Source organism: Hyperolius riggenbachi, chromosome 1, assembly GCF_040937935.1.
Source record: "Hyperolius riggenbachi isolate aHypRig1 chromosome 1, aHypRig1.pri, whole genome shotgun sequence".
NCBI lineage: Eukaryota > Metazoa > Chordata > Amphibia > Anura > Hyperoliidae > Hyperolius > Hyperolius riggenbachi.
Genome location: NC_090646.1, coordinates 568,442,541 through 568,455,351, shown reverse-complemented (window position 1 = coordinate 568,455,351; position 12,811 = coordinate 568,442,541). Strand labels below are relative to the sequence as shown.

At 43.4% G+C, this 12,811-nt stretch overlaps 1 protein-coding gene across 1 annotated transcript in view; it reads left to right on the top strand.

Annotated features, from left to right (window-relative positions):
• ADGRV1 (adhesion G protein-coupled receptor V1) overlaps nucleotides 1-12,811 on the top strand; it is a 629,361-nt gene that overhangs the window by 524,001 nt on the left and 92,549 nt on the right. The window lies entirely within an intron of this gene.

The following is a 12,811-nucleotide window of genomic DNA, read 5'->3' as shown; positions in this document are numbered from 1 at the left end:
CTGTCCTCCACGCAGCCAGCCATCATCCTCGACATCTTAAAAGCGGAATACCATATAGCCAGTTTCTGCGATTACGCAGAAACTGTTCAAGTGAACAGGATTTTGAAACTGAATCTTTGGCAATGTATGATCGGTTCCGGGAGAGGGGTGATAGCTCAATTTCATTGGAGGCAGCTACAAGATAATTTAGCAGATCCCAGATCTGCAACCCAGGTAAAATTCCCCCCTTCTAAGTGAATAATCTCTCTCCAGCTAAGAGACAGAACCACAACACTCAAGTCTATGGAACAGCATCTCTGTCTAGCTAAGAGCTACAGACACCACGCAACACTCAAATTGGTGGAAATGCATCTCATAAAGTTTATATTGCATGTGATATTTGTGATACAGGTACAGACATTGATGTATTACAGTAAGCACCAAGTACAGTGAAATTCAACAGTATAAAGCATAAAGCTTAGAAACCAATGCACATAATGTATACATTAATACAGGTAACCTGAATGCAGCTTCCCAATATGTCCTACAAATACAACCCACATCACCCAGAACCATTGCATGATCTTATCTTACCCATTCAGAGAAACAGCTCTCACAGCAGACCACAGCACACAGAGAGTAGAAAACAGCATGCTCAAAGACAATATACCCCTTGACTCCACCCCCTCAACATACATCACTTCCCTTTGAGAAGGCTCAGTGTGATTGGCTGAAAGGATGCAGATTTAAACTTTATCCTCGCCTAAGGTCAGTTAAGCAGGAAGTGACGTCCTTTGTCTGAAACATGTGCTCTAAGAATGGATTTTCAAACCGTCCAATTCTGACAAGGGGTTACCAACATGAGGTGTTGTGCTCGAGATTCAGGCAAGCCAGAGAGCGCCCGAGGGAGGAACTGTTGAGGGGTGGGGGGAGGGGGAGGTTGCAGAAACAAGTAAAAGAAAGTAAACTCCCTCGATTTATAACTCCATACAATTCCAACTGGGAAAAAATTCGAGAGACATTGTCCAAATATTGGCCGGTGTTACAAACTGACCCAAAATTAAGGCAGATAGTAGGAGATAGACCTATGTTGGTTGCTAAAAGGGCACCAAGCCTAAGAGATGCCTTTGTCCACTCCGACTCTACTCCAAAAGAAAAAACGACATGGTTGAATAAAAGTAAAGTGGTCGGAATGTATCGGTGTGGCAATTGTGTGGCGTGTGAAAGAATGACACCTGCAAAGGTCTTCCATGATTACTTGAAGAGAAGGGAATGGAGGATAAAAAGCTTTATAAATTGCAACACTGAATGGGTAATCTACAGGCTGGAATGCCCTTGTCAAAAAACTTTATGTAGGTCTAACCACTAGAAAATTGAAAACTCGAGTGATGGAGCATGTATCTAATATATATAGTGGTTTGCAGAAAAATGGCGAATATAAAAGCGCAGTGGCAGAGCACTTTTGCCTTAAACATAAAGGTGATCCAAGTGGTCTTACTGCAATGGGAATCGTTCAAGTGCCAGTGGATAAGAGAGGGGGAGATCGCTTGAGGAAATTGAAGCAATTGGAGAGTAGGTGGATTTACCTACTAGGTGCCCTGAACCCTGATGGCATGAATAGCGAACTAGACTTTGCACCGTTTTTATCACAATGAGTAATGAACTTAAAAGTTTAAATATAAGCAAAAGATTTACCTCTGAACACTGTATGGAAACAAGAAATAAAAAGTGAGTTATGGACCTACATGTCGAATGCTAGAAGGTCTGTCGTGGAGATGTGGGCATACAGAAAGAGGTCTAAGGGACTGCTTGAGTAATAGCACTTCTGCTGTGTGAATGTATGTAATACAAATCAATGGAGGTGAGGATACTAACTGTGTTGACACTGGTTGCCATAGGAATGGTCTGGGCAGGAAGAAAGGAGATACGAGGCAACTCCACGCCCTGCGGACCCAATAGGAATAAAGGTGACAGTTCAGCCAATCACCAGCCACGCACATCCTGACGAAGCTCGCAAAGGGGCGGGCGCAACGCGTCGATGGGCGGGTGCAAATCCCGTAGCCTGTGAGCGCAACTACGCAGCTTCAGCAATAACGTTTCGCATGGAGGTCTGGCGTCTGCTCCCTGTCAAGGCGTTTGCAGAGCGGGTTGAGCGGACTTGCTGATCACCTACTATGGAAGGTTGCCGGCCACTTGATGTTGGTCCTGACACTTGAGGCAGACCCGATCGGTACAGTCTGGATCACTGGACGTCAGACGGAAGTACACTCGTGTGGTGAGACCTTATACAGCCGGCATGAAGTTATGCTATGTGCTTGCAAGCTGAAGATTAACACTCACGCTTACTACTGCTTTGTATAATCCTCTCCCCCTCTCTGAAGTTAGGAACATTGGTACCGGTACCAGAAGGGGTGAACGAGTGGTGTTGCATGCATGGTGGGTGTGTGAGTTGCTGCGTTCTGTATGGCTAAGTTTTAATTGTTTTTAAGTTGATCTGCCAAGCATATGCCTATCCTGAATAAAGTTTATTTTCTAATTTTTGATACCCAAGAGAGACCGAGTTATTACTTTTCATTTGTTATCACTTCTCGTCTCTCTGCTTCTGCAGCAGAGAGAGCTCATTTTCAGCACAGCTAGGAATGTATACTATTTGCAGCAGACAAAGGAATGGAAACAAAACATAACTTACCACAATTTCTGATGCAGAAGCAAGCTTTCCATTGAAGAAAAAGGAGCGGTGTTATACTCTTTGAATGCTGTTGTGCTACGATTTTTTTTTGGGTGGTAGTAGATTTTATGCTGTAAATAATATTTTAGAGCAAAGAAGCAATGTTGAGTTTCATACCACTTTAAAGGTGCATAACAATATACTCAAGGAATAATAATAATCTTTGGAAATTTTTAAGAAGCCACATGTAATTCAGATATCTATCTCTATTGTTCTACTGCATAGGGAGTATAAGCGTGCATATGCACATCCAACTGTTCATCTCAATTTGTTTACCAATGATTGGGTAAACACTGTGGTTGATCAAATTTTCCGAGATGCTGCATGTAGCTTCAAGCGTTATTTGTGTCGCAGTTTCATATCCCCCAGGGGCTCAGAACGCAGTGTGAGGATGGGAACAATGCAAATTGGAAGCAGAAAAACCTTTAGCATTGGCTAAATGAGCTGCTGGCAGCTGTCCCGTATGAACCAGCAATGTATGATGGTAAATGCTGCATTCAGCTGCGTTTTCAGTGGCCAATAAATGCTACTTTTGAAAGTGGATTAACTGCTTTGCCATTAGAATGAATGGAAGCTGTTCTTCGGATGACAAACACTCCGCGCTGCAGGCGCCCATCTGAACTTACTCTTAGGGCTGAAATTCACTAGTGAATTGATAAGAAATGTAGTTGATTTGTTTACAATTGTCATCTCCAGCCATGCTACTGCTTCCTAGGGACTTAACCTCCCTGGCGGTATGATTATTTCCAGATTTTAGGGTCTTTTCAGCATGGTTTAGACCCTAATTTCTGGAAAAAAAATCATGCTGCCGGAAAGCCAGTAGCAGCCCAAGCTCTCACTCACCTCTCTGGGCTCCAGCGCTGCAATTTTCCCTCCGTCCTCCTGGTGGTGCTGTAACTCTGTAGTGAGATCACATGATGGCGAGCCTCGGAGGACAGGGAGGAGAACAGCTACCGACATCTGGATCCCCCGGGAGGTAGGTAAAACCGCCCGCTGCACGCTATCCTCTGCATTGAGCTCTTGGCGGCTAACTCAGGGTTACCGCCAGGGAGGTTAATAAAACACATCGGCCCATATGCAATTAACTTTTTTCCTGAGTTTTCTCTAAGGTGATATTTTTACAACTAGTCAATGTAATTTTAATTACATTTTGTCACCTACTTTTTAGTACTTTCTCAATTCCAAAAGTGCTAAAAAATTATTTGATGAATAAGATGAAAAAGTCAGGAGATGTCAGGAGAAAAAGAGAATTGCATATGCGCCTGTGGCCCTTGTTTTACTCACTTTTTCTCCTAAGTTTTCTCCAAGGAGATAAATTTTAATCTTCCGTTTAAGATAACTTTTCAGCAACTCTACAATTAAAAAAGTACCAAAGAGTAGATTAAAAAAGGGTTGACAAAATGATTATAGTATTTTCTTGCTTGTTGGCTTAAAAGGCATTTTATTGATAATTGTGAAAATATTAGCTGGCAAAAAACAGGAGAAAAGGGCGAGTGTGTTAAACGGGAACCTGCTAACTACAAAAATTACTTCCATACTCCTATTGGTGACAAGTAGGGATAGTCATTGAGCTTGCTGCAAATAATTCCAAGTTGATGCGGGTGTATGAAAATTTTGTACTGATGTTTATGTAGCTTGAAAACTGACCAATCAAATCCAGCCATACTAGTATTCGATAAGTCCACTTTCAAGCTGTATAAATTTGCAGACAAAATTCACATAATCCTCATTGGCCATCCGAAGTGACCAGTACTTTTTACACAACTAATGTTATAACTCGTTTCCCTTTAGTAATGAACTTGCAAAATAATGTAACTTTATCACAAGCATCAGCAAACTGCCGTTACATGAAGAGACAAGTTTCTAGTTGCTCAAGATTAAGAATCACATTGGACTGTACCTTCACACTTTCCTGGTAATACGATAATTAGTATAAGGTCATTGTAAATCACTTTCTTCAGTAATGACTGGGAAACCACCAGTGTACTTACTATTTGAATAATTGTCATTGCTGTAATTCTCAGCAGCAGATAGTGCATGATACCATACACTGAAGAACACACCTTTACGGTGTTTGGATTTCATGGTGACAACACACAGGCTTCAATTCACAAAGCATCATGCGGTAATTCAGAAAACAGCTGATTTTGTCGAACATTTGGTAAAATTTAAATTCACTAATGCTGTTACCGCATGGCAAGGTGAAATTTTCATTCAGGGAAGTAAATTAACGATTTGTGCAGTAAATAACTCAGCACCTATCAGCATAATGTTAATTTACAAAGATTTGAGCATGCAGTAAAGCCAAGAGAGATGCTCTGTATTTACCTCTAGCTCTGATATGTCGGAAACTAGCAAATAGCATGCGATAGCACTGACAAGCCGCAGAAAGCAGAGAGCCAATAGGAAAAGTCTCCCCCACCTGCTTCTCACCCCCATTTGATCTGATGCACTTGTGGGCGGGACTTCAGAGCGATAGAGCAGGAGAAGGAGACATTCAAGATGGCTTTTTTTCATCACTTTGGATGTACAGATTTGTATAGTGATACACAGAAGAGAGACCTTTTGTAAGGTCCGCTGTACCTGGGCAGTGGCGGAATGCCGAGACTCGGGCTGCAGCTCCGACTTCCGGGTCTCGGCAAGCCGCTGATGTCAGTGGAATGTAGGGGGCTTCTCAGATCTCATAGGATAAGTGGAGGACTCGTTCCCAGTACGCGCTCCGCAGATTTAAGAAGTAACTCTGACGTTCATGCATGTGTGTCAGCTTATCTAGCTGGCACGCTGCATTGCTATTGGTTTGTTTTCAATTCTGCTTTTGTTGATTGGTTAATTCTAGTATTTAAACCTGGTGAGCGACCCCAGTCATCGCCCGTGATAGCATTAGCTTTGGCTTGTTGCTGGGTAGCGCTCACTGTCATTGGATTCCTATTGCCTTGTATCTTGACCACGCTTAACCTCTGCTTGATTCCTGTTGCCGACTACTGCCTTGTATCTTGACCACGCTTAATCCCTGCTGGATTCCTGTTGCCAACCTTGCCTTGCACCTCAACTACGGTTTGCTGCCTGAATTGACCTTTGCTTGGACACGGATTTGCACTGGCACTTCTGGCACTTGATTCACTCGTCTGGATAGTCTCATCTACTAGGCCTCAGGTGGTATATATATATCCAGAATCAGAATCAATTTATTTTCGCCAAGTAAGTTTGCACCTACAAGGAATTTGTCTTGGCAGTTGCTTAACAAACACAAACAAAAAACAATACAAGGACAGACAGTGTGAATATTACAAGTTAAGGACATTATAAGTATAGTGGCAGTAAGCAAGGTGAGAATTGTTCATGTTTAGTTCTGTGCTTATTACTTTCAGTCCTAGCAGCTCTAACGTGGTTCAGCATTAAGTATGGCTACCGCTTGAGGAAAAAAACTGTTTCTGTGTCTGGAGGTTTTGGTAGCGATTGACCGGAATCTTACTCCTGAAGGCATGCGCTGGAAGATGGAGTGAGCTGGGTGAGAGGGGTCAGAGGCAATTTTGGTCGCTCTCTTTCTGCACCTGCTAGTGTAAAGATCCTGCAGGGAAGGTAAGCTACAGCCAATTATCCTTTCCGCTGATCGGATGATGCGCTGCAGCCTCCCCTTTTCTAATGCTGAGCAGGAGCTGAACCATACAGTCATGGATGATGTTATGGTGGATTCGATGATTGCAGTGTAGAACTGCACCATTAGCTTTTGAGGTAGGCCAAACTTTTTCAGCTGCCGCAGATGGTACATTCTCTGTTGTGCTTTCTTGACAATAGTGGCAGTGTTGTTGTCCCATTTTAAGTCGTTTGAGATCGTGGACCCAAGAAACTTGAATGACTCTACTTGGGTTATTGTGGATCCATTTATGGTTAAGGGGAGGTGCTGGGGGGGAGATCTCCTAAAGTCTATTATCATCTCCATGGTTTTGAGAGCATTTAGTTCTAAGTTGTTGCTGCTGCACCAGGAGGAAAGCTGTCCCACCACATGCCTGTATGCAGACTCGTCCCCGTTTTGAATGAGACCAACAACTGTTGTGTGCTCATATTGCATTGCCAAGAATTATTAGGTTCTGTCTAGTGTATTAACTATCTGTCAGACTGTATGCTACATCTACCTGCAGGGTGTATTGTAGTATTGTGTTAGGCAGGAGTTTGTGCAGGTGTTACGGGCTGGGCTCTGGGTCAGTCATATGGCCAGCAAGGTGGCTTAGTGGTTAGCGCTCTTGCCTTGCAGTGTTCGGTCCCCGGTTTGAATCCCCCTAAATTGTCCCTATAATATAATACATGCACTACACGGTGCATACATAGACATATGACTATGGTAGGGACTAGATTGTGAGCCCCTCTGAGGGACAGTTAGTGGCAAGACAATATACTCTGTACAGCGCTGCGTAATATGTCGGCGCTATATAAATAAATAAATAAATGTAGTTATTGACCAGACAAGCCTGACACCTCTAGTGTCATGTAAGCACATCTAAAATGATGCAGGAAGCCTCTTCCTCTCTAACAAGCTGACACAGGAACAGCGAATGCAGACCAGTCTGCACAGCTTGCTGCAGAGACCTACTCCACTTTCTACTACATACCGAACAGGGCTTAGTGAATTGAAGCAACATTTTTTGGTAAATTACCGAATTTCTACTGTGAGGCCTAGCAGATCTCCTGACTTCCTTCAGTCCTTATACCCCAATCTAAGACCACGTTCTTCACCTATAGACAAGTCCCCCTGTGAACGGGAGACGGAGTTACGCCTACCTGACTACGGTTATCCCCAGGACTTCTGCGTGCAAGATATAATGACTGAGGCCGGGAAGGCATAAAAAACAACAGAACCACACTGGAGGGAACAGACAACAGGCCCAAGCAAAGATAACTCACATTAGGTACAGTCCAGGGTCATACACAATAGATCAGAAATATCGAGGTATACAAGGATGAGACAAGTTCAGTGTCAAAGGCAATCCGATGTCAATTCAGGCAGCAATCAAGATTGGTCGTTTCCAGACAGGGGTCAGTCCAGGCAGCAATCAAAGAATGGTCAAGATACAGGCAAAGGTCAAAATCCGGATAACCAAACAGTAACAGCAATTCAGGAGCACCCAGCAACTAGCCACAGCTAATGCTATCATGGGCAACTAACTGAGAGCAAGAGCAGGTTTAAATAGTACAGTCACCCAATCAGTGGCCGGCCACACAGAAACAACCAATCACACGCACCCTGCCTGAGTGTCAGCTGATATAGCTCAGCTGACACTAAGTGCGCCACCGCTTTAACCTATAGGACGGCCACGTGGTCACGTGCGGCCGTCCCTGACTGCTCCCAGCCTGCGCACTGTGCAATCTGAGAGAGCCTGGTGACATCAGGTGCGAGGCCGCTGGGAGCAGGCTGCTACGCACGACACCTAGAAGTGGGAGGAGCGGCGCTGGCGCGAGCGGAAGATGAGTCCCTTACATCTACTGCATGTGTGGTAATCTCTGTGAATTTGGAAAAAAAAAGTCTAAAATATAGAATGCAGTATTTTACCGACCTGATTTTTTTTTTTATCGAACAGCCCTTTGTGAATTAAAGCCATTGACAATATAGATATCTGTATGTATAATCCCATTATGTGTAATTAACCAAATCAATATAAGCTCTACACTGAAAATGGCTAGAGGAGTTTATAAAAGCAAATAGTCAAAAGTATTAAGTCTTTTATCTGTTATACGTCACATTCTAATTTACCAGATCCAAGCTGAAAATTAGTTTTCACCGATTTATAGAAGAAATCTCCCTGAAAATGTATCTTATGATTGTAATAGCTGATTCAATTAGAAACTGTTAGATCTGTTTTCTTTCAATTGTGCGTTTTCCTGCACTGGTAAAAAAAAAAAGAACACAACATGGCTTGTAATTGTTGATCCTTAAAGAGGAATTCTGCTATAAATCAAATAAACGTACATATTCCCCAGGTTGTCCAATCTTTGCAGCTGCATTTTAAACATCTTTTCTCAACCTTGCTCATAATTCGTTTAAAAATATCACAAATACCTACCTTATAATTTGGCCTTAGTTTATATTCACTTCCAGAAGGAATTTCTTCCGCTCTTGTTGTGCTAATATAGCATACTGTACATGTCAGGCAAGATGCCAATAGCACTATTGGATGTCACAGTCTCTCTCAGTCTTTCTGATGGGGCAGGTGTTTGTCTCTCTTGAATTTATATTCCTGAATACACAGCTGTGCTTGTGTGTGTAGTAAATTTAATATAACCTTACCTTTGACAAGACTCCTGAAGAAGTGAACACTGTTCATGAAACACATTGGCCAATATGCAATTCACTTTTCTCCTAAGTTTCTCCCAGGTTATATTTTCACACCTTGCTGTCCTGCTAATCCTTTGCCTCTAATACTTTAAGCCAAAGTCAACAGCGCGTTACCTTTGGACATCCGTGGTGGCGGAATGCATGGAAGTCTATGGGCAATGCAGAGAATAAGTTGTCAGCGCATGTGTGGAATGAAGCAAATATGACAGGGAAGCTGGGAATCCTAGTGACATACTTCCTGTCCAGCAGGGAGTACGTCATTGGGCGAGGGGTGGTGATGAGCGGTGGTGGGGGTGGGGTGGAGGGGCAGCACTATACATATGACTCTATTGGCGCTCTCTGCCGCAGACTCATATGCATAGATTTTTTGGCATTGCAGTGTGATGCGAGAGGGTGGAGTAATGCACCACAACCTTCTGACCAGGTGTAAAACCGGCCTAAATGGAGATATAAATATAGCAGCCTCCATATCCCTCTCACTTCAGGTGCGCTTTATGCTATAATTATGCAGGAGAACAGAGGCGCCAAAAGAATAAAAGGAAGCTAAATGAGCTTAAAAAACAAATTCTGTGTGAGGTGCCCGGCTCTTCTACTGATCACATATGCTATTACTCCGTTGTTATTGCCTGATGAAGCGGGATCAAACCTGCGAAACGCGTTGCATATTTGGAGTTCATAAATAAAATATATTGACTGTCTTTACTACAGTCGTTGTGTGTCTACTTGGAGGAGGTAAGTCCATCACTACCTCCTCTATTTACCAAGAATTTGGTTTTTAGGCTCATTTAGCTTCCTCTTATCCTTTTGGCACCTGCATAATATTGAGTCCACCCTGGGTGGAGGGTTGAACCCCCTTTTTCTCATCTACAGAGAGCGACTTCTTATTCCTGAGTGGGGTCAGGAAAATCTCCCCACCTGCCTTTACAGTGGTTGCCTAATGGTAACCCTCGTTTGTGAGTATTAATATTTACTCTATCTAGTAACCATTTACCAGTACATATTACACTATTGGGGCTCCTGGTGTTTCTTGTTTTTAGCTTTATGCTGTAAGTAGGATCTTTCTCTCTCTCTCTCTCTAATATCCTTGTTTTACATTAGTGACGGTCAATGAAATGTTTTGTTACATAAGATTGTTCAGCAGAGTTTCTGTGGGATGTGATATGCGATTACAACAAATGTTTGATTGTTGAAGCTGTGAATTGCGTGTCATATCTCCAGCATGTATACAACATATGGTACATATTCAGAAGGCTCATCTGACTTTTACTGTCTGCATGAATTCACAAAGAGTGTGTTATTTTTAGGTTTGCCTTAAAAGACTTAAAAACTGCATAAAATAACAGCTCCTGGTTTTGGATTCAGAAAAGACATTTGTCTGGATTGATTTGAGGTATCCCAATCTTGTCCTCTAGCCTTTTGGCAGTTTGCATGAGACCATTGGCCTCCATGGTAAGAGTCTCTTCATATGTCAGGAAGGTTTCTGTTTGCCAACAGCACATTATTGTCTGTTGTCAACCCAGAGGTCTCTCAATAACAATTGGGGGAACACTATGGAGGGAAGCAGTAGAAGAGGGCAGCATAGGGGGATGGGCTGGCATTAGAAGGGAGCAGCACTATATAGAAGGAACGCTCTCTGTATAAGAGAGCACTCTATTGGGGGTGCTTTACATACGGGCAGCACTATACTGGTTTAACACTAGAGAAGAAGATAACATTATGGGGGAGCTTTAGAAGAGGCTAACGCTACATAGGGGAAGCTGATATCAGGGGTTTTCTGTATAGGGGAATACTAGAAGGACACTGTTGGGGTACATTAGAATGGAGCAGCACTATTTGGTGGAGGGACTCTGTATAGATGAACAATATATGGGGAAAGCACTAAAAAGGGACAAGCAATATATTGGGGAAGCACTACTGTATGGAAAACACTAGCACCATATGGGAGGATCACTACAAGTGGATGGAACTCTATGAAGGGAGCACTATACTAAGAGAACACTGGGCCACAACACTATCTGCATGGAGTTTGTATGTACACCCCATGTTTGCATGGATTTCATCTGGGCACTCCGATTTCCTCCCATGTTTCAAAAACATTCAGATTACTGAAATGGTTCCCCTAATATTGACCTTAGACATATGACTATGGTAAGGATTAGATTGTCAGCCCATGAGCACTTTGTAATATGTTGGCGTTATAAATACAATAAATAAATAAAAATAAATCTGAGGGACAGTCAGCGGACAGTCAGCCAGGGCCGGCCCGCTCATGAGGCGGGGTGAAACATTTGCCTCAGGCGGCACATCTGGGGGGGCGGCACCCGCCTGTCCGTGGGTGGGGGGCCGCCCACCGAGCTGGAGGAGTAGCGGGCAGAGAGGGGGTATTGGGCCTAGAGGTGGGGAGGAGGGTCGGACCCCCGATCTGCGCTCCCCTCCAGCTGTAAATAGTTAAGTACCAGTGTATAGCTTAAGAGGCAACGGGCGGGGATCACTCACCTTTTCTACGTTCCAGCGAGCACTCCACTGACGTCACTTTCTGCAACGCCGCCCACTGTATTGTAAGTGGACGGCGTTGCAGGAAGTGACGTCAGTGAAGCGCACGATGGAACGCGGAAAAGGTGAGTGATCCCCGCCTGTTGCCTCTTAAGCTATACGCTGGTAGTTAACTATTTACAGCTGGAGGGGAGCGCAGATAGGGGGACCCAGGCAAGGGAGGGGGCGGTTGGACCCCCCTCCCCATCGCTAGGCCCAATGCCCCCTTTCTGCCCACTAACCCTCCAGCTCGGTGGCCCCTCTACCACGGGGGGGGGGGGGGGGGGGTTGGCTGCGGCGATTTTATTTATTTTTTTTTAATTTTATGTTGCCTCAGGCGGCAAAGAGTCTAGGGCCGGCCCTGCAGTCAGCAAAACTCTACCAAAGATGTCAGAGCTATAAAAATTCTAAATAAGCAAACAAACAATATGAATTAGCAGTATATTGGGAGAACCCCCCTACATCGGACATTATTTGAAGAGGGTAGCTCTATATTGGTGGAACACTGTAAGGAAAGAACACCATAGTTATGCACATTCCACAGCTGGCGTAACCTGCATTACCTGGCTAATGCGTCATGCGTGCAGAGATAGGCTAATGGACCCTGGAACAAGGGAATTGCAATGGAGGGACACTGGAATAAAAGGTCATTATAACTGAGGCACCAAAATGAAGTTGTTCATGGTAGAACATAAGGGTTATACGAGTTATTTGTTATTTATTAATATTAATATTATCGTTTTGTGCCTTTTTCTCAGTCTCAGTATTATTGTCAATAATATGCTAATGCTAAATAGTTTGGTTAATATGCTGAATATATTTGATTTTTACTTAACAGTGCATGCTTAGGAAGTCACCATTATAATTGCTGTTATGCTTTGGAATCTATAGTACCTTTTTTAACACAAGCCTAAGTTCGCACACCATCGTGGACACTACAGCTCAGGCAGCTGCATGCTGTACACCTGCAACGAGGGCGCTTAGTACTAGTTTCTGCACTAGAGCACAGCACACTTTGTTAAAATGTTATTAATTACACCAAGGGCCTCATTCACTACTAAGCACTGTCTCATGATCAAAAAAATTACTGATCATCCATTTCTGAAAAAAATGCATCACGTGTGACCCACAATTTACTCTGGCTTGCGGATATGGAAAATCCTTGGGGACACCAAACATTGTAGAATTTGTAGAGTGCATTTTAGAGTGGTGGGTAAAAGGGTGATCAAATATTTGGCTAGGTT